The following is a 25,964-nucleotide window of genomic DNA, read 5'->3' on the forward strand; positions in this document are numbered from 1 at the left end:
CCTCAACTGACTGTATTGAGACTAGAACCCCTATTTAGTTATTGATAGAATACAGTACTTAAAACAAGTTCCAAAGCACAAGTCTGACTTGCATAGTGTCGGACAACACTTTATAGCAGATGACAACATCAGTGTTTGGTGAGAAGAAGATTGTGGTAGGATGGTCTCTGGAATACTAACTGAACAAACATACCAGTTGACCGCAGTGAGACTAGAACCACCACCTAGTTACATAGGGAACTCAGTACTTAATGCAAACACCACAGCACAAGTGTGACTTTTAAATGGTTACAAAACACTTTGCAGCAGATGGCATCATCACTGCATGTTTGAGAGAAGATGTTGGGGGGCTTGTATGAAATGGCTGTGTAGGCATGTACGACTGTAAAAAAGTTTGCTCTTCGTGAGACTTTATCACTGACAGTTGAATAGATATGCATGCTGTTGTGACTACACACACACACACACACACACACACACACACACACACACACACACACACACACACACACACACACACACACACACACACACACACACACACACACACACACACACACACACACACACACACACACACACACACACACGTTGAGTGCAGTGAGATTAGAACTCCTTCCTTACTAGTTTCACAAGCTTGAAATCACAATAGTTAATGCACGTGCCAAAGCACATGTCTCAACATTTCCCTGTTGCAGAACACTTTATAGCAGATGACATCATCAGTGTATGTTTGGGAGAAAATGTTGGGGGGCCTTTATGAAATGGCTGTGTAGGCATGCACAATTGTAAACATTTTTGTTTTCAGTGAGACTTGGTTGCTGACAGTAGGATATAGACTCATTCTCTTTTGACTACACACACACACACAGACTTACACATACAGACACACATATACAATTTGGCTGTTCTGTTACTTGAACCTCTACCTAATTATTTTGTTCTATCTGCAGAACACATTAGTTAATATTTGTACCATCACCAAAGTCTGAGTTTTCCTTGTAACAATGTTCTTTATAGATCATGACATCATAATTCTATGATGCAGGTAATATAGCCTGTTATGAGAGTGATGTTCAAAGTGTGTACTTTGTATTTTCTGCTTTGTTTCCAATGTGCGGATATACTTTTAAAGACAACTTCTTAAACAATAAGCAATAAGCTGTTAGGAATGTATATAGAGAACTGAAACATACATGCACTTGTTTTTTAATATGCTGTGTACATTACACACTTTCAGTCATACACATGCAAACACACAAACACACACACACACGACACACACACGCACACACGCACACACACACACACACACACACACACACACACACACACACACACACACACACACACACACGGGCGCATGCGTGCCCGCACACACATATTTTGTGATCAGCATAGATGCAAGTCTTGATGCATGTGTTTTCCAACTGTGATGAATTGATGTCCACAGTAAGACATGTATAGGAAAATCTCAATGTCTAAGCTTTAAATAATGTACCAATTCAGTTGTGCTATTTATTTTTGTAGTGTACCTGGCATTTAACTTATTACTGACATATCCATTTTCAAGTGCATGGGTGCATGGCACACATGAGTCTGAGTAAATATATGTTCAGTCACTAAAAAGTCCCTTGCCTTTGGTTGTGTTTTACATGGATTTTGAGGGGATGAAGAATGACTGGGCAATAACTATAGTAGTACATTCCAAACAGCTGTTTACATAGTGCACCGCCAAGCAACTGTTTTGTGTGAATGACGGCAAAGTATTTGCATGTGCGAGTTTCACATTTATTGAATATGACTTGAACTTGAGAAATAGTTATGCATATTTGCTATGGGAGAAATAGCTGACAGATACTATGGTGTTCATAGTATAGTTTATATTGGAAATGCTGTGTGTCATAATTTTTATGATATTAAGAACTTTGAAATTGCCTTCCCCTTTTGCACAGAGTTAAATGATGAGCAAACACGGTTCCCTGCTTAAATGGGAAAATAGTGATATGTCTGTCTATTGGTTCATTTTTCTTTGCATAAACAGGATCAGTGGTGAGGTTTGGCCATCAGCACTTTGGACAGCACTGAGACTAAGAAATACAGGCCAGCACCTCAAGTGGTTCAAATATAATGATTTATTCTGCAAAAACTAAACCCAAAATGGCGTTAGTTAAAGAGAACCACAATAACGCCAACAGCCAGCATAACAAAATGATTCAGTGTGGAGTTCAGCTAGCAAGTACGGCTGATGCACGGCAACCAAGCTGCTGTGAACAATAGTATGAAAAAAAGGCCAGCACCTCAAGTGGTTCAAATATAATGATTTATTCTGCAAAAACTAAACCCAAAATGGCGTTAGTTAAAAGAGAACCACAAGAACGCCAACAGCCAGCATAACAAAATGATTCAGTGTGGAGTTCAGCTAGCAAGTACGGCTGATGCACGGCAACCAAGCTGCTGTGAACAATAGTATGAAAAAAAGGCCAGCACCTCAAGTGGTTCAAATATAATGATTTATTCTGCAAAAACTTAACCCAAAATGGCGTTAGTTAAAAGAGAACCACAAGAACGCCAACAGCCAGCATAACAAAATGATTCAGTGTGGAGTTCAGCTAGCAAGTACGGCTGATGCACGGCAACCAAGCTGCTGTGAACAATAGTATGAAAAAAAGGCCAGCACCTCAAGTGGTTCAAATATAATGATTTATTCTGCAAAAACTAAACCCAAAATGGCGTTAGTTAAAAGAGAACCACAAGAACGCCAACAGCCAGCATAACAAAATGATTCAGTGTGGAGTTCAGCTAGCAAGTACGGCTGATGCACGGCAACCAAGCTGCTGTGAACAATAGTATGAAAAAAAGGCCAGCACCTCAAGTGGTTCAAATATAATGATTTATTCTGCAAAAACTAAACCCAAAATGGCATTAGTTAAAAGAGAACCACAAGAACGCCAACAGCCAGCATAACAAAATGATTCAGTGTGGAGTTCAGCTAGCAAGTACGGCTGATGCACGGCAACCAAGCTGCTGTGAACAATAGTATGAAAAAAAGGCCAGCACCTCAAGTGGTTCAAATATAATGATTTATTCTGCAAAAACTAAACCCAAAATGGCTACACTACACTACAAAAAAAATAGCACAAGTGCATTGGGACATTATTTAAAGCTTTATACTGACAATAGACATTGAGGTTGTCCTATACATGTCTTACTGTGGACATCAATGCATCACAATATGAACACAAGTGCATCAACACTTGCATCCATGCAGATCACAAAATGTGCGTGTGTGTGTGTGTGTGTGTGCGTGTGTGTGTGTGTGTGTGTGTGTGTGTGTTTGTGTGTGTGTGTGTGTGTGTGTGTGTGTGTGTGTGTGTGTGTGTGTGTGTGTGTGTGGATGTGTGTGTGTGCCTGAAACTGTGTAATGTACACAACATATCGAGAAACAAGTGCATGTATGTCTCAGTTCTGTTACTTGCATTTCTGACAGCTTATTGCATATAGTTTAAGTAGCTGTCTATAAAAGTATATCTGCATATTGGAACCAAAACAGAAAATCTGAAGTGCATCACTCTTATAACAGGATATATTACCTTTATCAAGAATGTAGGTTAATCTAACTTTTTGCACATGGTGTCAGGATGCTATTACATAAGTAAATGTGATAATTCCTGCAAATGTGAGAAAAATGACTATAGTGAAGTACTATAATAAAATAAACATCAGACAAGTAATTTATGTCAGCAGTACACATATGGATTTGTTGTGTAGCCAAGTGAACCAAATCAAGTGTGTTGAAAAAACATGTGTGAAGTAAAGAGCTATGTTTTTTTTTTATTTTATTTTAAAAAGAGAGGAATGTCGGTGAAGGGAAGTAGGAATGTCAGGATCAGGTAAATAGGGTAGGTGAAGAAGTAGGTACAGACAAACAGGACAAACAAGCTAGAGACAGGGATTGTGAGGGATGCAAAAGGTTGGGGGATGCCATGACAGGGGTTAGGGAAGGGATGTTTGAAGTATTTGCGCGTCAAGCATGGGGACAGTGAGAATATAGTCCCCACCCTCAGAACTGTTATCTCTGTCCCCTTCCTCAGCTTCTGGTTGGATTGCTTGATGTTTGGGTTTTCTCTGCAGTCCCACAAGTAACTTCTCCAGATGGCTGAGGCATGCACCAGTGTTACATTCTAAGACCTCATGCACTATGCCTGGCAGCTCCTGGGGGATGATGAAATCCCTACCTCCACCAATACTCCTGGAGGGTATCACTGCACCAGCTGATGGGATAATGCTATCTGAGGTTGAGGGCCAGGTAATGAAGGGACTGCAGGGTAAGTACCATCAAGCTGTGCTGGGCATTAGAGCAGAAGCTGTTTGAGGAGTGGTAGGCTGAGCTATAATGGTTGACCTACCTCTCTGTGCTGTAAATCATTGTGTTGACTGCCAGAAAAATTATGACATCAGAATGGTGTGATCAGATATATACAAATAAAAAAAGAGAGATAATGGGTGGGGTAAGAGAAGAAAATGAAAAAAGATATTTAGAACCATTATATGTCACATAATACTTTAGTACAATACAAATATATTTTGACTTTTAGGTTAGCTATACTTTTTAAAAATCCATAATAGGACAGAGAATTGTTCCAATAATCCATGCAATATTCATATACTGCACATATGCTTTAAAATAATACAGGTTAATTTAACAACATGGTGTTTATGCCAATTTTGTTGAAATTAATATTATATATATTTTTTCTTCTGAGTGTTTATTGGGATTTTAACCCAGAACATCTGAATACACTATTACACTGGACTCCTACAATTACCTTGAGCTATAGAATAAACCATGCATGTTTGCTTTTACACTTAAGATATGCATGCTTCACTTACTAGTAATGCATGGAAAAGCAATAATTTTAATAATATATTGTTAATTTGTACTGCATACATAACCCTTGCTTCTCTGAGTCTTTCTAAACTTTCAGCATGGGCCTCCCTGTTTGCTGAAATTTTCTGAACAGCTGAAAAATAAATAAGGAGAGCAAAAGAGAGAAACATTATGAATACCAGTATTGACTACATTCAGCTTTCTATATCAGTTAAAGTATCTTTATCTGCATACTTAAAAAACTGCAGGATGTCAGCAGTCCTAAACTCATCCAGCCACTGGTTGAGTTGCTCCCGCTTGCACCTTTTCAGGTCATTGTAATGCACTGCTTGCCAGTACGTGGAATGCCAGTAAGACTGGAGACAGCCTTGGCTGGACTGTTTCAAGCCTTTGATTTATATTGGGACCCAACATAGTACCCCTGCAGCAGCTTATGGCTGTGATGCTTTACGAGGGGTGAAATGAATATTCTTGACCCCTCTACACCCCATCTTTGAGTCTTAAATTGGGTAGCATCCTTGATAACTCCTGCCATGTATGCAGAGGTCATCAAACAACAATAAAAGTGTTTGCTTGCTAATTCATGATATTGCATTTAACAGCCAGTGCTCAAACCCGCACAACCATGCCAACCATGTTTGCATTATGTTAAGCAGAGAGCAACACTGGCATCAGAGAGGAAGGCAGTTTATGAAATCGGTAGGATAATGTGGCAATTGGCATTAATTTATGGCATGTCTGCTGCTATACCTGTTAAATGACTTGACTTTTAAGACATGACTTGGGGATATAGGTTGTATCAATTGACATATTTTGTGGGGCCTTACACAGTGATAAAAGTAATTTGTACAATGCGGGATTCAAACCTATTTAAAATAGAGAATACATATGGTTCATGATTCACTACTAGGTTAACTAGCTTCACAGGCCATTTTGAGCCTAGTCAGTTACTCCATGTGAGAATCATATCCTGTACCTTGTGTTTGTAACGTCAGATAGGTCATTTTGAGCCTAGCCAATTACCTCATGGGAGAATCAAACCCTGTATCTTGTGTTTGTAAGGGAAGCATCTTAACAATTATACCATCTGCCCTCAGTTCACATAGTTTTTTTTGTTTTCCTCATTGCCACAGAAGTACTTGTCTGACATGCTCATTAGTTAAATAGACACATTAAAGAGTGAGTGATGCTGCAATGTAGTTAACCATGAATGTGTGTGACCTGCCAAAGTCCTGGTTTATGCATTCTCATGTGTGATGCAAGAGTAATGTGTGACAATATACTGGGAATGCATATACTTGCATTATTTTCAGGAAAGATTTTTGAGTTCTGAGTCAGACCACACAGTACATTCTGTTTTTCAACTATACTTGCATTATGTGAGTTGTGTAGATGACTATCAGTAAAGTATGAGGGGCATCCCAGGGCAGAAAAGAAACTTTTAATTACAAAAACGTAATTGTCAGCATACACCCAGTCACACATATAATTCACATATCTACCGCTATACATAGTTATTGTTATGTATAATTATTATATTGTTCATTTTTATCTAAAATTAAATGGAACAGCATTTATAAAATATGGAGTGTGCTGGATTAGAACCCTGGCTCATCTGTATTATGACCATGAACTTAAGCCTGTTACCAAAGGGAAAGCTATGGCACAAGTGTACTTTTTACACTCATTGCTGTCCAAAGTGCTGACCACCTCACAATGCCACTTACCATATCTGCATGCAGGAAGGCGGACCAATAGCAATGTCACTTTTCTGCACATTGCAATGTATCTTTTTTGTCTGCAGGTGTTGTGTATGAGTGCTGACCACCAAGTAATGCTGCTTATCATGTCTGTGTGAAGGAAGGTGGAATAAGTAACAATATGTCTTTTTTGCAAGTTACAGTTTATCTTTTTTGTCTGCAGCCATAAGCATTTTTGTGTACAGGAGAGCCATGTGCAAATGAGACAGAAAAGGATGAAATTACGTTTTTTTGTAAAAAATCTTAATATCATTCATGCTTAAAAAATAATGTGTGACTTGAACCATGGTTTATCTTATGTCCTGTATGCCTCAACATCTTTACAAGGTGTGCTACACACATAGTTGAGTCACAGCTGTAATTTATGCTGTCCACATCATCCAAGCTGAGATCAAATGTTAAATACTAATGCATTTCACCATAAGCCATGCTCCACGTTGATATTAATTGTTACATAATTTTACACAGCTGCGGATTTGAATTGTCATACTAATGAAACAGTATTTACAGGGCACATTATTAACACACCTCTCAACTGTACAGATTTTCACAGAATGTACAGATTTTTCCTTGTATTTTTGGTCTGTTCCTCATACAAATTGTGTTTTTTGACAAATCACTGGGATCATCTAAGGATTAAAGTCACTAAATAATAATGTGTATTTGAATTTCAGTCTCCATATCCTTCAGAAAATACATGCTAACACAAATCCTGTTATTCTAGCAACATTCTAAGTCTATAAGAACAATATTTAAAATGTTTCCCTATTTTTGGGCCTTTGTCCCCTCATTATGTCAAGCTTTGTCCAGATTTCTTGAGCTAAGAGTTTGTGAGGTATAGACATACAATTGTACATTCTTAATTGATTGTACATGTGCTGCGTGTATATTCAGGGCAGTGAGTGATTACACAACCAGTTATAAATATCTTTGCACAAATGCAGGGCTGTCTTCCCTTTGTATTGTTCTTTTTTTTCAACCATTGTATTAATGTGTAATGTGTAATGTGTAATTTTTCTGGAGTTTTTCTTCTGGGTTCTCCACTGAAAATGGTCCCCTGGCTCAGCTGGACTAACCCAGTTAACAAGTGTCAATAAATAAATAAATAAAATAAATAAATATTGTGTACATTCTTCCCTTGTCTCTGCTGTAATATTAGACATAAATTCTATAGTGCATTTTCTATCATTCTCATTTAACTTAATGATAAAACGTGCACAGTATTGAAAAACATTTATCAGTAAAGGCAGGCGAGTCTGTCTACTATTGAACATAAATGATAAACGTGTGCTATTTAGTTCTGTTTGAAAGCTTTCTAAAGTTACTTCTACAATTTGTAAGTGTATCCTGAGTGACACACCCAATGCAGGGAATGTAGTCTGAATTGGTGTTGTGTCTTCCTTCTCCCTCCCATTAATCATTCACAGCTGCAATCCATTAGCAACTAACAGTGTTGTAGAGCCTACACTATGTTTACATCTACTACATGAAGTGAAACGTTTGGTATTCAGCAACTCTAATGAGTTCATACCTCATTTCATCTTCATCATGCTCACAGGCCTGAATCTATACTATAAAAATGTAGCCATGTAGCTAGGGAACTCAAAGGTGAAGAGACTTGTGTATTTGGACAAAACAGAAGGTTGCTATTAATTTTTATTTATCTGCAGAGAAGTCTTCAAATGTTGCTAAGGTATGCTTGTATTTTTCAAGTACATTCTAGATTTTGTAACATGTTACAAAGCAATTTGTAGAAAATGAAACGTTTATCTGTATGCACTGTTTGCATAGGCATTTTTGACAGACATTTATATTTCTCAGATAAACAGGTTATTAACTTTCATCACAAGTGTTGTTGTTAATGTTGTTATTTTACAATCTTCTATGTTATTGCAGACAAATGTAATGTACATGTCACTGACACAAGTGTTATGCTTCTGAGATGGTCCAGGGAAATGGGGGGAGGGATACAGTGAGAGGTAACAGGCAATCACAAATTGAATTTTTTTGTTGTAAATGTGTACAAGTTCTGATGATTGTTTTGAAAGCATATATACAAATTTAATTATTATAGTATTCCTTGGATTGTACCACCCTTTATTTGTTTGTTGTTTTCATAGGATCATAGGAGGTTACTAGGCTAATGACCCTGGAGCCCTTACAAGCCTAGCCAAGAGTTTATCCCCAGAAAAGAAACATCAGTCAGCACCTGTTGCCCCTGTCAATGAGGGACAAGGGTGGAACCCTTGGGACAAATTTCTGGTTTCCCATCCACTCATCAAGGTTGTGCTTGAAGAGGGTCAGCGAGGTACTCTGTTTGACATGTATGGGAAGTCTATGTTTTGGGGGTGGGGGAGCCACCTGCCATTTGTGTGTTGCCAGAAAGTGTGTTTCAAGTATTTTTCTCTTGAAAATGTGTAGGCATCTTGACATTTCAGTGGGAAACATAATGCATTACTAAGGTGGTATCCCTTGGATTGGACAAGCATTAGTTTGTGTGTGAGGGTGAGGTGGGACAACTGCATAACCTTCAATTTTAATAACCGATATATGCATTTCCAGTGCTTAATGTTGAAAAATGTGTATGTATGTAAGTAAGACTTTAGTTAGTTGTATGTGTTGTATCCTCCTCTGCTTTATGCCACATAGGATTATGGCACCCAAGTGTACAAATCCACATAAACTCCCTTTCAGTGACTCAGGAAATTATGTAATAGTGATGGCATTCAGGCACCATGATACCTTTCACCTTGAGAGAGGACATGTGGATATGGCTGTCATAATGCAGATTTGGAATCAGTTTATGATTAATATCAATGCAGTAGGGGGTCAAACCAGGACTAACTATCAGGTGTGTCATTGGGCTACTGATATGATTTCATCAGCTTGGAGGAGAGCAGCTATAGATGTCCATGAACAACTGTCTATGATAGGATGCTGTTACCAAGCCCCCACTGGTACCTAATGAAGAGTTTCTGCCCAGTGTTGGAAATCCAGACAGCTCACCAGAAACTGCACACCAACATGTGCTTGCTGTCTGTGCTGATATGTCTGGGAGGACAACTGTATCCCAGGAGCAGCTTCCAGGTAAGCTTATATATGGCCAGTTCTAAATTTGCTTGTATAGTAAAATATATAAATTTGACTAATACTTCATTGGAGGATTTTTTTTTACTGTACCTTTTTATAACTTAATAGACATAAAATTCACAGTGGCTGATTACACATGGGCTGTGGGTGGAAGTGTTAGCCAAGTTTCATTTAAAAGTAATCTTACTGGACATATAGGCAATTGTGTATTCAATGTCCCCCTGTGTTATTCCCATTGTGATATTTAATTTGCATCCTTCCCTTGCTTCATTTCTTTCAGGACCATCCTCCCTACAATGTGTGGCATCATCTGCACATGGTAAGCAGGAAATGTTTTTTGGCTTATTCATGACTGTTTCGCAGCTATATGCATTTATCTGTATGCGTGAGGTGAGTGTAATGAGAGTCATATTGCTGTACCACCTGTGATAGTGGGATGAGTGCTAGTTTGTTATCTTATAAGTTAATTTAATATTTAGTGTAGTATTAATTTAATTCTTGTGTTTGCTGCTTATTATCACAGGTGACCCTGACAGTGGAAGTGTAGGAATCTTACTATCTGATATCAAAATATCAGTAGCCACTGATTATGATGGTGGCAAAACAGAGGAACATTTGGGGGGGGGGTGTGCAGAGATTGAATCTGAAACTGAGATTGACATTCAGCCATCCCCTGGATTTCCATCAGATACAGTCATTATGCCTGCACATAGCTATTCCACTGAGCCCTCAGATATTGGACAGATGTAGGTTGAGACACTTGATCAAGGTAGTGTGGTTACTAGGGCTCAGTGCTTTTTCACTCGGGCCATAGACAAAGAGTAGGCAAGATGCCATGCAGGAGGGTTGTTAGGGTGCTTAGAGGAGGCCTGCTGTCCACCATCCATTTGATCTTGGTGTGATGTTACGTGTGACTTGATGTATGTTTAGGGCAATCATAGAGTCACAGGCTCACTCCATTATGGCCTCCGAGAACATGCCTAGGGTTGTAGATGTGGCGCAGGCTGATCTGCATGCATTACTGCCATTGCCATGTGGCTGATTTAATTGACCAGAGGAACAGGCATTGTCTGTGATAGAATGTCTGCTGGGAGGGGATAGCATCCATGTGCACTTAGGTCACCAGCATAATCTGCTGTTAGCCAACATGGCTATGCCCAGTCACACACCCATAGTGACAATACATCCACTACTCCATTAGTGGCAATGTGTCCGCACCCAGACATGATAGGCAATGGGCTTGTGGTCCTGGACATACTTGTGAGAAGATCTCATCTAGCAGACATCAGTCATATTTGGGTAGCAGCAGCACAGCTGACCATGGGCATGGACATGCCAGTGCAACTCTTGGTAGATCCAGTTCTCAGGGTCAGGTGTGATGAGGAACTGTTAACTCTACCATGAATGTTTCATGCCTGTCTGACATGCCAGGATATAGAGCTACCACAGAACTTGGCTGTGTTCTTGCAGACAATCACACACACATTTCACCTCTAGTACCCATAAAGACACACACATATATAACAGGTACATTGGTCATTCGTTAGGCTTGCAGCTTATTTTCTCTCATTGGCCATTCAATAATTATCTAAATTTCTGCATGTTTGTCATTCTTACTCACATGCACTCATTACCTTTTGTGTCAACCTTGCCCCCCCCCAAACAACACCCTGTGCAAGTGATGATAATTGTGCCTTCTCCTTGTTTCTAGCGTTTGGATTTGTGGATATGGAAGTCTTTTTTCTGATGAACAGGGTGCATAGTTTACTGAGAGCTTAGTATATATGTGTTTGTGATGTTCATTTGAAAACTGTACTGCTTTCTTACAAGTTTTTTGTATTGTGTGTATCTTTGAAGCATGATGCCTATTAGTTGCTAAACAGCAGGCATCTATTGACATCAGTCATTCTTGTCACATACTGATGTAATTGCTGTAAAACACACACACATTCAAATTAGGTACATTAGCAAGTAACAGTATGCAACAATTTGCCATTCATTTGTGTTTTTAACTATTTATTTTCCTGTTCCAGGTTCAACACTTACCTTGATAGTCCTGCAGTTACAAGTGTTTTAATTCGGAGCTGACTCTGTATGATGCTAGCAGTAAACAGCCATTACATGGGTAAGTAAAGGTTGTGAGCATTGGCTTACATTAAGTTTTACTGTATGTATGTATGTATGGATGTGCATAAGATGAAAGTTGTACCCCCTTAGGTGGTCAGTATTTGTGCTATACATTGTCTCTTTGCCAGGGTGAGGGCATGGTCAGCATCTGTCCTATCTGTTGCCTCTTGCTGAAGGCATATTGTACATGCCTACATCTACCTACACACACAGTGGCTGGTGGTTCCCCCTCTGAGTCCTCACCTGCGTGTGGCTGTGGTGACCTTACCACTTGTGGTGGAATGTATGCCCCTTCCCCTTGGTGTTCTTTTTGAAGTTCTTTTCTCAGGATAAGATTGTCAAAGATAGCATAGACAGTGAAAATATCAGCACAAGTACTGCAATTGTACTGCAGGAGCCACCACTGCTGTATCTAGGCATTGTAACCATGACTTCAGCACCCCAAACACATCCTCTGTGATTTCTAGTTTGAGCATGTGCTCATTATAGCATTCTTCGGTGGGTGTGTGTGCATTTCTGATGGGCATCATCAGCCATGGTTCAAATGTATACCCTGCATGACTCAATAGATGACCTTGTGGGATATCCCCCTCCCCAGTCAGATATGGGAGTCATGGTAACAGCCAGGGTTGCCAACTCACCCATTCACCCCCCCCCACACACACACACATATACACTTACATTCAGGGTGAGTCCCTTAGCATTGCACATGACCTGGCAGTTAATGGAGTGGAAGACATTTCTGTTTAATACACCCTTCCGTGTTCGCTAGTGGTGTTTGGATCTAGATGTGTATGCAATCCTATGGGAATCAGGACTACAGGGAAGTATGCTATAGGGTAGAAATCCTATGTAGCTGTAGCTTTGTCCTCAGGGATATGTGGAAATTTTATGTAGTCAGTGGCATTCTGTAATGTAGTATTCAGGAACTGATGTAGGATCTTGGATGCTGATTCCTGTGACACCTCCAGAATGACACCCAGTTGGTCTCTTGAAGGTTTCTATAAGTAATATTCTAAGTGCTACACATATTTAGTCTCCACAGGTATTGATTCCCCTCGGTTTGCTTTGCTCTTAGTTGAGGAAGACAGAGGTTGCAGAGTTCCTGTAGTGTGTCTCTATTCACCCTGTAGTGCTGTACTATTTCCACCTTATGGAGACCATGAAAAGTTAAGTGGGGTCTAAACACCCTTCTCTTTCTTGGCTGTGGTCTATGAGTAGTAGCAGCATAGACTTTGGCCCATTGCACATAGACATGCAGAACAGCAGCAGCAGCCCCTAACATTCTTTCCATGTAGAGCAGTTTTCATGGCTGTATTTCAATAGGGTTTGGAATTCAAGGCCTAAACCTGCACTAAGTGTACACAATTGCTTTATAGCTTGTTGAATATCTCCTTCATCTTGGATTGGTTGATTAGCATACAGTTCAGCTGCTTATGCTGTAATCAGCATACCATGATTTTTACTAGTTTTGCCACTCTAAGATATAGTGTAGAGGCACTTAATGAATACAAATCGGGACACTACTGTGTATGCATCACGACGTGCACACTGTTTTAGTGAGCCATGTAGGGTTTATTGAATCCAGCCCAGACTCTTCACTTGAAATAAAGAAAATTAATCTTTACCAATGGCAAATCAAATAAACAAGCAATTTTAAACATTCACAAGAAAACAATAAAGTTGTTAAAGTAGGCAGATCACTTAAACAATAATTCTAAATAAGAGCTTATCTGGACTTGTCTGTATCATTGCATGAAGAAATGTATTGAATTTGTATCAATCTCTGACTACAAAGTCTAGTAAGTATTTATATATTTCTACAAACAATTGCAATACTAGTTTAGCTTTGTAGAGAAAAGTAATCCATTTGGAACAGTCCAGAAGCAAGGCAGTATCTCTCTGTAAATAGCACTCTTTTGTCTGCTGAAAAGAGTACAAGGTCATTCTTCCTGTCTGAATCAAAACTGGCTGATGATTTGTTTTGTTACATTAACTTTAGCTCTGGGATGATGAATTTAAGTTAAATTTGGGTCAGAATAAGGCAATGCATCTAATTATTGAAAGGTTTACATATTTGTTAAACAGATTTAGTTTCAGTTTCAGAAATGATGTTGCCTTTCCACTGATCAATTTTAATCCCTGTAAAGGTATATTTTTTTATTCTAATATGTTGTACATTTTACATACTGTGCAATTTACAACCAGGTTTTTTTAGAAAACTTATAATCACATTTACGTCTGATTACTACAGCTTCTGCACATATATCCACCCTTCCATAAATTCAGTCAAGATTCCTAGAGATAACCATCAAGGCACAAAGCATGTGGCAAATGGTGCATTGCTATCTAAAGTATCTCAATATTTTTTGCTAACAGAGTAGTACACTTTTGCCATTATACTCTTTGTTCTTATAAATAACCCTATATTTTGCTTTTTCTTCAGGCTCTTGTGTCTGTAAGGTGTTTTTTGTTTGGCTATATCATGACTGTATTGCCAGCATTATCCAACTTTTGGCACATAAGTTTTAATGTATATTTTCACAAGGTTTGATTTGCTTCGCCAATAATAATTTTGCATCCACCCCCTTTGGTGTGCTTTATGCCCATATTGTTTTAAAGGAATGCTCTAGGCTTTGACTAGAAGTTCTTGTTGATATTCCCTTGGCACTAACAGCTGCTACACTGCCTTTTTCTCTAACCTTCCTTTAGTAATCTATTTCTTATATACAATGATTCATTGTTCCAATATATAGACTCCCCATACACTAGAAGATTATGAACTCTCATTATATCCACCAGTGTTTGTGAGGTGGAATGAGAAAGCTGTGCCTCTCTCAGGTCTCATTTGAGATCCTTCCAAGGTCCCATAAATGTTTACTACTTTATTGTAGGATATCCCAAAATCTTAGAAGTAGCAACTTGACATCCACTCACACATGTTAAAGTAAAGGATTATTTCTGACATGAAATCACTGACAGCTCCTTCCAGTTTTAACCAAGGTTCTGTAAATATTTTACTGTAAGCTTCAGGAGTAGGTGTACTATATTTGAGTAACAAACTTTTAGCTTTACCATATCATGATAATCTGCATAATTCATCATAATGCATGCAGTGCTAATGGATCCATTGCTAATGGACAAAGGAGTTAAAAGCTTCACCAACTGTCTTTGGCCAATCTGGTGGTGGTTGTGCACACATTCAAATGCTCAAATAAAGCCATCAAAATCATTATATGATTAATACTGAAGAAACAATTTAGCACTGACCTTGGCATCCAGGGCATAATTTCTATAACTATTACTGACATGCCTTTGACAAAGTACCGATCACTTCCTGCCATGTTGGCGGTGCTTCTTTTGTCTGTCTTGTGGTCTTCCTCCTGTCTGGAGCTTTAGCCTCTCTTGGCCAGTGCTGGTTTTGCACCTCAAGCAGTTTCATTCCCTCAGCTGCCTCATCTTCCATGTATTTCATTTCTCATTCTAGTTATTTAGTTCATTCTGCATTTTCAAGACATCTGTGGATGGAGTGACCTGCTTTGCTCCATGCTCTGTACTCAGAGCCACTACTGGTTTAGTGGACTAAATGTTGACTACAAGCATGGCAGTTATTATCTCATCCTTGATCGTGCCAATGCCTTGAAGTCCATTTTGCTGTACTGTTTAATTAAGTGGCGATCAGATGTTTTTTTTTCCCTAATTCCTAACTGCTCTTTTTAAAAAATAAAATAAGTGATGGTTAAGGTGTGCTACTACATATTTGCCTTCTGACTGCTGAGTACTTATGTTTCTTTGTGTCAGAACTGATTTGCAGGTTATACAAGCTCAACTCACAGTATACTCTTACCATAACAACCCCAAATTATGTGTGATAAATGGGCATATGATCCCCCTTAGCTCCACTAGTTATATGTCAAAGGCAGGAGTTATAGTTTCACAATCCACACAGCAGCCACTAATTTATATGGAAAGTGATGATTTTAGTCATTAAAATAAAACAGCCATTAAGTATCAGTATGACAGCAAAAGCTTGAGCAATAACTCATTGAAAAGTAAAAACCTGCAGTTATTACTGCACAATTGGAATGAATGTATCATTATGCAATTTAAAATTACCAGCCATAAACACATAAAACTGAATACCAAAACTATTCATTTTAAATAAATACATTTATTCATGTCACTTGGTAAAGTCAAATAAGGTGCTTTAAACTTGCACAAGACAAATACAAAATAAATGTGTTTAAATGGCAGATGACATAAAGAAGGATTCTTACCTATAGATCTGTCTGTTACAATGAATCCTGATTTAGAAGTGTGAAAAGTAGTTGCATAATCCAACGATAAGAGCATATCCAAAACAATCCTGTGGTTTGTGATTGACTGTGAAATTGCCTGGATAGAGAAGATTTATTTAGATTTATAATTGATTTTTACCTCTGTCTTTCACTGTTTGCCAGAAGAATGGAATAAACTGTAGACAGGAAGATTTACTTTGATTTATATTTGATGTTTTACCTCTAATTTTAACTCTTTTTTTGTTAGAAAGTGAGAGATTTTAGCAAGCAAATTCTAGCTATCCCAAGGGGCCTAGTCAGCTATAAAATTCACATAGACTGCAGAGAGGATGATCCAAAGTTTATCTAAACAACCATATGCCCGGTTTGTGATTGCTTAACCTTTGCTGTTATAACAAGGTGTAAATATGAGCAAACATAAAATCCAGCATTTGAGTGACTGGCACAACTGGTAGGGTGGAGTGATGAATTTAGTGTACTTTAATATTTATTTTTGCATTATTTGTGTGATTTTTCTCATAGAGGTTGACTTAAAGCCTCTGTGAATTCTGTCATAACATTTGTTTGCAGCTGAAAATGGATTACTTAAATGAGCATGCCATTAATGATTTGCTAAAGTATCTTGTACACACTGTAGTAAATGCAATGTATATTTAAATGTAACACCTGATAACACTAGTGACCTGTGTTCCACCCGTCAAAAAGATGCTGGATTTGCTTGCTATTATTATTAGTAATAAATCTAGACTTACTGATCATGATTGTGCTTACAAATTGGCACAACTTGGGAAATTGTCGTTACATATATTAAAGCTTGGACTGATGAGATAAGTAAAATTAGGCAAAGTGCAAATAGAACACATTTAATAAATGAAGTGTAAATCTAGACTTACTGATGACGATTGCACTTGTGCAATTGGCACAACTTGGGGAATTGTTGCTACATATATTAATGACTGGACTGATGAAGTAAGTACTATTAGGCAAAGTGCAAATAGAACTCATTTAGGAAATGAAGTGTAAATCTAGACTTACTGATGACGATTGCACTTGTGCAATTGGCACAACTTGGGGAATTGTTGTTACATATATTAATGACTGGACTGATGAAGTAAGTACTATTAGGCAAAGTGCAAATAGAACACATTTAGGAAATGAAGTGTAAATCTAGACTTACTGATGACGATTGCACTTGTGCAATTGGCACAACTTGGGGAATTGTTGTTACATATATTAATGACTGGACTGATGAAGTAAGTAATATTAGGCAAAGTGCAAATAGAACACATTTAGGAAATGAAGTGTAAATCTAGACTTACTGATGATGATTGCACTTGTGCAATTGGCGCAACTTGGGGAATTGTTGTTATATATATTAATGACTGGACTGATGAAGTAAGTAATATTAGGCAAAGTGCAAATAGAACACATTTAGGAAATGAAGTGTAAATCTAGACTTACTGATGACGATTGCACTTGTGCAATTGGCACAATGTGGGGAATTGTTGTTACATATATTAATGACTGGACTGATGAAGTAAGTAATATTAGGCAAAGTGCAAATAGAACTCATTTAGGAAAGGAAGTGTCTATTGTCAGAAAAGATCACTGACCCCCTAAAGAACTATGACAACTTTGATAGTCGAGATACAAGTATTCAGCAGTCTGAGGATTCAGAGCATGCAGAAAATAAAAAAGAAAGGAAGGGAGGAAGATATTCACAACAAACGGTGAGGAAGAAAAGGAAACTGGCTAATGCCCCTAGTGCAAAGAGAATACATACCAAATAAGACTTTGTGATATAATACAAAAATGACATGAAATGATAACATTGTTCTGTCTGAAAACATTCAGTCTACAAAAGGGCATCATTTTTTTCCAAAAGAGAAAATAGAAAAAAAAACATGGAGCACATGAAAAGGAGGAAATCAAAACTAAACCTGCAAGGACTGAAGAACATTGCTGTAAGAAAAAGAGGAGAAAGACTGGAGTTGACAACATGGCTCAAGCTGTACAATGCCTGCTGGGTGGAAATTGTATGCTTGCAAATACAGAAAGCAATGAAAAGAGAGGGATTAACCAGACTAATGGTGATGAACATAATTCCCTTGTAACAATGAAAGAACAGATATTACTGAATTAGATGTCTGAGATTCTTCAGATCTGGTCAGAAGTGCTATACTAGTAATAGAGGATTTAATTATTTGAGGAAGTGATATTTACTTTTGCAGAGAAGATAATGAGCATTGAATAGTGTTATGCTTGCCAGGAGCAAAAATACAGGATGTAAAAAAGGCCTTAGAGTGCCTTAAAGCAAGGAAGTATGGATCTTATTTGCATTTATGTTGGTGCAAATGATATCACCTGCAAGGACTCCCTGACTGTTAGTAGGGAACCTACAGGCTTCTTAGATATCACAGCTTGTGCAGGTGTTAGGGCATATTTTTCACAAGTCACATACAAAAAGGACAGCCAGATTACCATGAATGAAAAGATTTTTTGGGTAAATGCTTACATGAAAAAAAAAGGTCCATTTTAAAAAATGGAATGGATAGAGCATCCAAACCTAATTTTGGGCACATATCTTTAGATAGGACGGTATACACTTGTCAAGACCAGGGAAGAGAATTTTTGCAGCACATATGTTGCGATATTTGCAAACACACAATAGGATTTTTGCCAGGCTGAAAATTTAACAGTTCATAGACAGATAAATTATGGTATCTTCGATTGTTGTTAATGCTAAAAGCATTACTAAAAGCATTAGTAATAATGTTTTTTCACTGAAAAATTTGCAACATTCTCACAAGATTGATGTTGTTATTGTTTGTGAAACATGGTTAAGAAATAATGACTGAAAACTAGTAATGTCAGGGTATAAATGTTTTACTATAACAGACATTCTAAAAAAAACATCAACAGGTGGTGTTAGTTTATGGATTAAAGATGGTTGTGAGACCTGTGATTACTGCGTGTTTCATGATAGCACAGATAGAGTAGATTGTGTAAATCTGTCAATAAGGAAACCCTGGAACAAATAACAATCACTGAAGTGTATAGACCACCAAAGTCAAGTGCTGATGACCTAAATGAATTCATAGATTTCTTGCATAAAACACAGGAGGTGAAAACAGTAGGGGGAATAAATTTACCAGAAACAGACTGGAATAATATTAATTCAACAATATTAATAAGGAAATTATTTACAATGTGCAAATCCCTGTTCAAAGAAGAATATGTATGTAAATATTTGAAAGGACTCATTATTCTTTCTCTTAAAAATATTTTCTTCAAGGTAAGTTTGATAGGGAAATATGGTAGAATTGTGGAATTTCAATGTTTTTAATGACATGTATTGTTATTGTAAAGTAGTTTAGATACAATTTGTAATTTTTTCCCCTGTATATACAAGATAAAAACTGCGGAGCTCTGAAAGACTGCTGCTTTCATATGGCCATCTTGGGTTTTAAAAATCAGTTTACAGGATTTACAATATATGTACAACAGCATTCTGTTAGCTACAGTATTGTAAAAATATTTCTTTTCAGATTTACATAATTTTGATACATTCCTCAGTTAGAATCAACACGCTATGCTGTGCTACATACTTATAGCATGTGCATATTGGGGCTTATTCAGAAATGTTTTGAACTTCTACAAATCCCTACTCATCATGAGACATGGTTTTCCTTTCTAGTTTCTTTGTTGCAAAAAGCTCACCTAGACTCTGCCACAGCTTGCTGTGAGGAAAGGTTACTTTGCTTTTGATTTGTTGTACTTTGTATTACTTTAATGCCTTTTTCTATTTTGTATACTGTGATTTGTTTTCTTTACACTGTGTTTTACTTGTACTCTGTTTTTAATTGCATATTAAAACTTGAAAAAAGAACACAGCTGTGTTTCTTGTGACTCAGACAGAAATTAGAACAGATCAATTAAGGAGTCACTCAGAAGTTAGAACAGATCAGTTAAGGTTAGTCATCTGTGAGCTGAGGGGGTGGAACAAGGAGCTAAACCTTTTATTTTAAGGGTAAATTAAAACATTTCAAAGCTTTGCTGCAAAAGCTCACCCAGACTCTGCTCCAGCTTGCTGTGAGGGAAAGGTCAGTTTGCTTTTGATTTCTTGTACTTTGTATAACTTTATTGCTTTTTTCTGTTCTGTATACTGTGATTTGTTTTCTTTACACTGTTTTTCTTGAATTCTGCATTTAATTGCATATTAAAACTTAAAAAAGAGACCACAGCTGTGTTTCTTGTGATTCCGAATTTTTTCCACACTCCCACACTGTTACTGTTGTGTTTTTAAGCACCACTGTATTTCTAGTTGCCTGTACCTTATGTTAATTTGACCATATATCTCCTTCCCTCTCTCCTTTTACTGTCTGGTGTAAGTAAGCACAAAATTATTATTTTGTAACCCCCTCCCCTTCAACTATTTAAATTGATTGACCATCCCACTGTATTCCATAGTACCACTATACAAAAGTGCCCACCCCCTTTCAGTCTATCTTGTTCTTTTAAAACAGCGGCTCTCCACTTTGATAACTAAAACTTAAGTTACCCACTTTCATATCTAACTGCTTAATGTGCACTGCAGTGTTTAGGTAAAACCATTTTTTTTCATCTTTACTTTAAACATCTATTGCAAGACCACCGGTTATTGGAGATCCCACATTCTGCCTCTCAGTACTCATCTTGGAATTAGTGCTTCTGTTTTTTACTGATGAGAGAAGGAGCACAGGGACTTTATTTTCTGGAGACTACTGACCACCAGAAAGCCTAATAACTGCTTTATAGGTGACAACTTACAATCTGTGCTTATATTTTGGTCCTAGTGAGAGTAGCAGCAGAGTGCATTGATTGCTAACTGCTTCTGGTTGGAGAGTGAGTGTCTATGCTTAACATTCCTGATTGGTCAGGCTGCTATTCAAGGCATCTACCAGGAAAAGGCTACAAGTCTGCAGACCTTAGAATTATCTGGGACAAGACTGTGGATCACCAAACAGGCTGTGGCCTGCTTCTCATCTTGGGATTGGTGCTAACATTTTTCTTTGGGTGAGAGAAGAAGCCAAAGAGCATTGTATCCCAACAGAGTGAAGCTGTGGTGAGACCAGCATTAGAAGTAGCCAGGCAGTAGCCATTTGTGTGACTCCCCTCTTTTCATCATTCTTGATAAGCTAATTCTTTGTGTGATTTGTTTCTATCTTCAGAATATTTGCCTAAATACTTCATCCTTAAATTTTCAAGGTCTACATATTATTTTCCCCTCAAGTGTTTGGCAATGCTCTCTATAGCCTCAGACACCTTGAATGACATTTTTCCTGTAAAAGCACAATTGAAATTTCTCCAATACCTAGTTGCACATAGGACAACTAGTTTGCAGTAATAAGCATTGTCTCCCTAGTTGCAAACTAAATACTCCTGACAGTGATTGATATTCTCACTCCAACCATCTAATCAATAAAAAAGGATATGTTGCTGTGGTTATGAACTTTTCTACTCTCTCCATTACTTGCTTGTTGGATATGGACACCCTGAGGCAATGTAAAAATTGCCTCATGTTTACTGACAACCAGTTAATTCTCAGACTGATATGGTATGTGAGAGGTGTATTTATACAATGTCACTGGAGGCAAAACTCTCACATAAAAGTGCTTCTAATGTCAATAAGGTTGTTAGTAGTACACACACTGTACCCATCACGCACAATTCATAACAGACATATCGATCCACATATGCTAAGGCACTTAAATGTAACCTTCCTAAACCACAAAGGCCTCCTAGATGAAGTACACATAACACATACCCTCAGCAGCCCCAAATGCACTCTTTCAAAACAAGACCCACATCAACACAGATCTACATCTCATGAGCCTCTACCTCTAGGTCCATAAAGCAATCCAGTACGCTATCCAACATTCTAGTCATTGGAGCCTCAACCATGAGACACACTGATGTCCTTCTCACCAGGCTGAGTAAGGAGAAAGTCACGGTCAGTTGCTTATCAGGGGCAAGGATCTGCCACATTATGCAGGCACTCATGTCATTGGACCACAATTACCATTATGACTCAGTCATAGTCCATGTTGGAGTAAATGACCTGAAACATACCTCCCTAGACTATAAGAAGAGAGACATAATGGGGCTGTTGGAATATGTGTCTCAGGCTGGTAGGAGCCTAGCGCTGAGCAGCATTTTCCTTCTCCAAGGATGATGCCACAATGTGAATAAAAGATGATTGACATTAATAATTGGCTTCGTTTCTGGTGTCATTCTAAGAGGGTTCAATATTTGTCCGCATGGAAGGAGATGGTCAACAGACCATGCTGATTTGCCAGGGATAGTCTGTACCTATGCCCTCTGGGCTTTTGAATATTAGCTAAAGCATTGTCTTCTCCAGAGTTCCTTTTTTAGGGAATGCCAAACTGAAAGTACTTCTGACCTAGCAAATCAAAACCAAGAAAATCAAAAGGTATTACTGCTCAATGCTCAGAGGCTAAACAACAAACTCCACTTCCTAGAAGCTCTCTTTACCCTAGAGAATGCTGACATCTGTGTGGTCACTGAGACATGTTTTAAAGCTGCAGTGAGCACACCAACAGTGCCAGTTTATAATGGTTTCCACACATTTAGGCCAGCTACTTCACAGGCAGGGACTAAAGGTGGAAGCGTTTGTGTTTAAATCAAAGATAAATACACTTCAAGGCTGGTCAAACAGGACAATGCACTTGAGCTGTTCCATGTTCAAATCACCATAGGCAGAATCCAATACCACTTCCTTGCAAGCTATAGGTTCCTCGTCTATGACCCAGGAAACCAATACCAAGTATTTAAACTTATTAGAAACATTCATGGGTAACTTTACTTAGCCCACTATTGGCTGTGAATCCTAAGTGACACAAAATGTACATGCACATAGATTTCTGGATTTTGTAAACACAAATTACCTGGACCAGATAGTCAGTACACCAACCAGGGGTGCAGGCATACTGGATCTGATCCTCACTAATATAGGAGAGTGCTGCACACCCCCTACTGTAATACCTTCCCTGGTAAGGTCAGACCACAAAATGGTCTCCTTTGAAGTAAAAATAAAACCTGAACCTACAGCTACATCTGGAATATTCAGGAACTATTCAAAGGATAACATCCTGCTATTAAGTGAGAACCTGGCAAAATTTCAAGCTCCCATAAAACCTGAGAACACTGCTGCCTATGCAGAACTGTTCACAGAAGCCCTGTGCAAGCATGTTAATAGCTGCATAAAGGCAGTTGTACTCATCAGGAAGAAGTACAGAACAAACTCAAAAACAAGCCACCCTGGTGGAATCATAAAATCAATAGGCTGTATAACAGGAGGAAAAAAAATCATGGAAGAAATTAGGAGGTGCAGCACCCAGACGGATAAAAGCACTCTCATCAAACTAAACCAACAACTCAGAGGACAAATAAAATCTACCAAAGCCAAATCTGAGGTAAGTTTGGCCTCACAGGCCAAGGATATCCACAAAGTGTTCTTTAGCTGTGTCTGTAACCTCAAAGGCAATATATAGTTGTGTGCAGAGCTCATTGTAAATGGAGCCACCTATACTGAGCCAGAAAGCATAGCAAACCTCTTGGCTGATAAATTCAGTTTCAGCTTTACCCAACTCTCCCACTCAACTTTCCATCAGGAAATATCATCAAATATAACTCCCTCTACTATCACTAGGGGACAGGTCATTAATGCTGTCTTTAAGGCCTAGAACACTGTATCAATGGATCCAGATAATACCCCAGGATGCTTTCTAAATAGCATGAAACATGACCTGTCAGGGCCTATGGAATTACTATTTAACTGTAGCCTCCAAACAGGTTTCATTTCTCATGAATGAAGAAAGGCAACAATCATCCCTCTGCACAAAGGTGAGCCATCTACAGACCCTGTATACTACAGACCTATAAGTCTCAATATTCTTATATGTCAAGCCATGGAAGGAATTATCATGGAGATGATCAATAGAGATATAGTAAACCTTCAGATACTGGACCCAACCAGTTTGGTTTCGTCAAGGTCAGAGCATGCCGACTCAACCTGGTGGACTTCTTTGAGAAGGTCACCAAAGCAATGGATGAGGGCAAAATTGGTCACACTGCCTTCCTTGACCTGACCAAGGCATATGACACTATAACCCACTTGAGCATTGTTGACAAACTCAAGAGGTTAGTTACAAACCCGTATGTCATCCGGTGGATAGTCAACTGGCTCACAGACAGGACTCAGGAAGTTTGAATTGGGGAGTCCACCTCTACAAAGAGGCCAGTCATAAGTGGAATCCCTCAGGGATCAGTCCATGGACCACTCCTTTTTGACATTTACTTCTCAGAAGTCAAGGCCAATATCAGTGGTCTCTGGCTGACTAAATTTGCAGATGATTGCAAATTAGGAGCTGGCATTGAATCTCACACTGACACAAATGTTCTCAAGGAGGGGCTGACACAGACAAACAACTGGTTTCAGAGCCATGAACTAAAACTAAATGCTAAGAAATGCATAATGGTATCCTTTGGGAAGTCATGCTTCCCTGGTAACTATCATACTGACAACACAATCCTTAGAGTTGACCCAGTAGTCAGGGACTTAGGGACACAGATAGTAATCTAGCCTTTGGCCATTATGTGTCTACAGTGGTGAGGAAATAATTCTATGTTGCGCAAGTTGTAAACCAAAGTATGGCATCCAAGTCCAAGGAATTAATTGATCCACTGTATTTGACATTCATCAGACCTATCACTGAGAACAATGACCCCTTTGGTATGTATCTAACCAGCCATATCCAACAATTGGAACAGCCAGGGAGGTTTCTCACTAAAAGAATACAGGGTGTAAGTCACTTTCCTGTGCAAACCACCTCAAGGTCCTATCCCTGCATTCTGTCTCCTACAGGCTTTTGAGGGGAGATCTATGCCTGGCATACAGGGTATTGTCAGACCCCATTCTGATGGGCCTCTTGCATATCCATAAACAAACAGCACCAGAATTACCCATTCTAAAGATTTAAACCTTGCCTGTGATATAAATAGTACCTGCTGGAGAGATAGGTATGTATCCCAGAGACTACAGCATCTATGGAACAGGCTCCCCATCCATGTGAAGCAGAGTTGCTCCCTAACCCAATTTGAGTGCTACTTGGGCAACTGGATGGGAAACCAGAAATTCATCCCTGGTTTGGCACCTATGTCTGTAATGGACACAGGTAACCTGTAAATGGTTCATCTCCCAGACCCATGCTTACACTTATCAAGGGTGTCAAAACTTGTCAGAGATTTGGGATGCATGGCTAGGCTTAAAAAGGCTCTTGTGGTCATTAGCCTAGTAAACACCTATGAACTTATGAACCTAAATTTGACTATATTTTTTCCATATATATATATATATATATATATATATATATATATATATATATATATATATATGGGTCTACTTCTTTTGACCCAACTCCCATTTGCCTGACACCCATTTGCCTGAGACCAAATGAGTGAAATTTCATTTGCCTGACACTTCATTTGCCCGACACTTCATTTGACTGACAAGTATTATTAGCAGGAAAATGGAATATGCACCCTTCCCCACTGTAGTGCGACCCTGGAGTTAGAATATATAGTTAGGGTGGGTGTGGGGGGCAGAGCCCCCCCACAACGGGGGGTGTGGGGGGTGAAGCCCCCCACTCACTTTTCTTTTACTAAGCAATATTACATCAAAAGTTAACAATATCATATGAAATGAAGTGGGGGGCTATGCCCCCCACCCCCCTAACT

This window comes from Protopterus annectens, chromosome 4.part0, assembly GCF_019279795.1.
Source record: "Protopterus annectens isolate FY-2018-M chromosome 4.part0, PAN1.0, whole genome shotgun sequence".
NCBI lineage: Eukaryota > Metazoa > Chordata > Ceratodontiformes > Protopteridae > Protopterus > Protopterus annectens.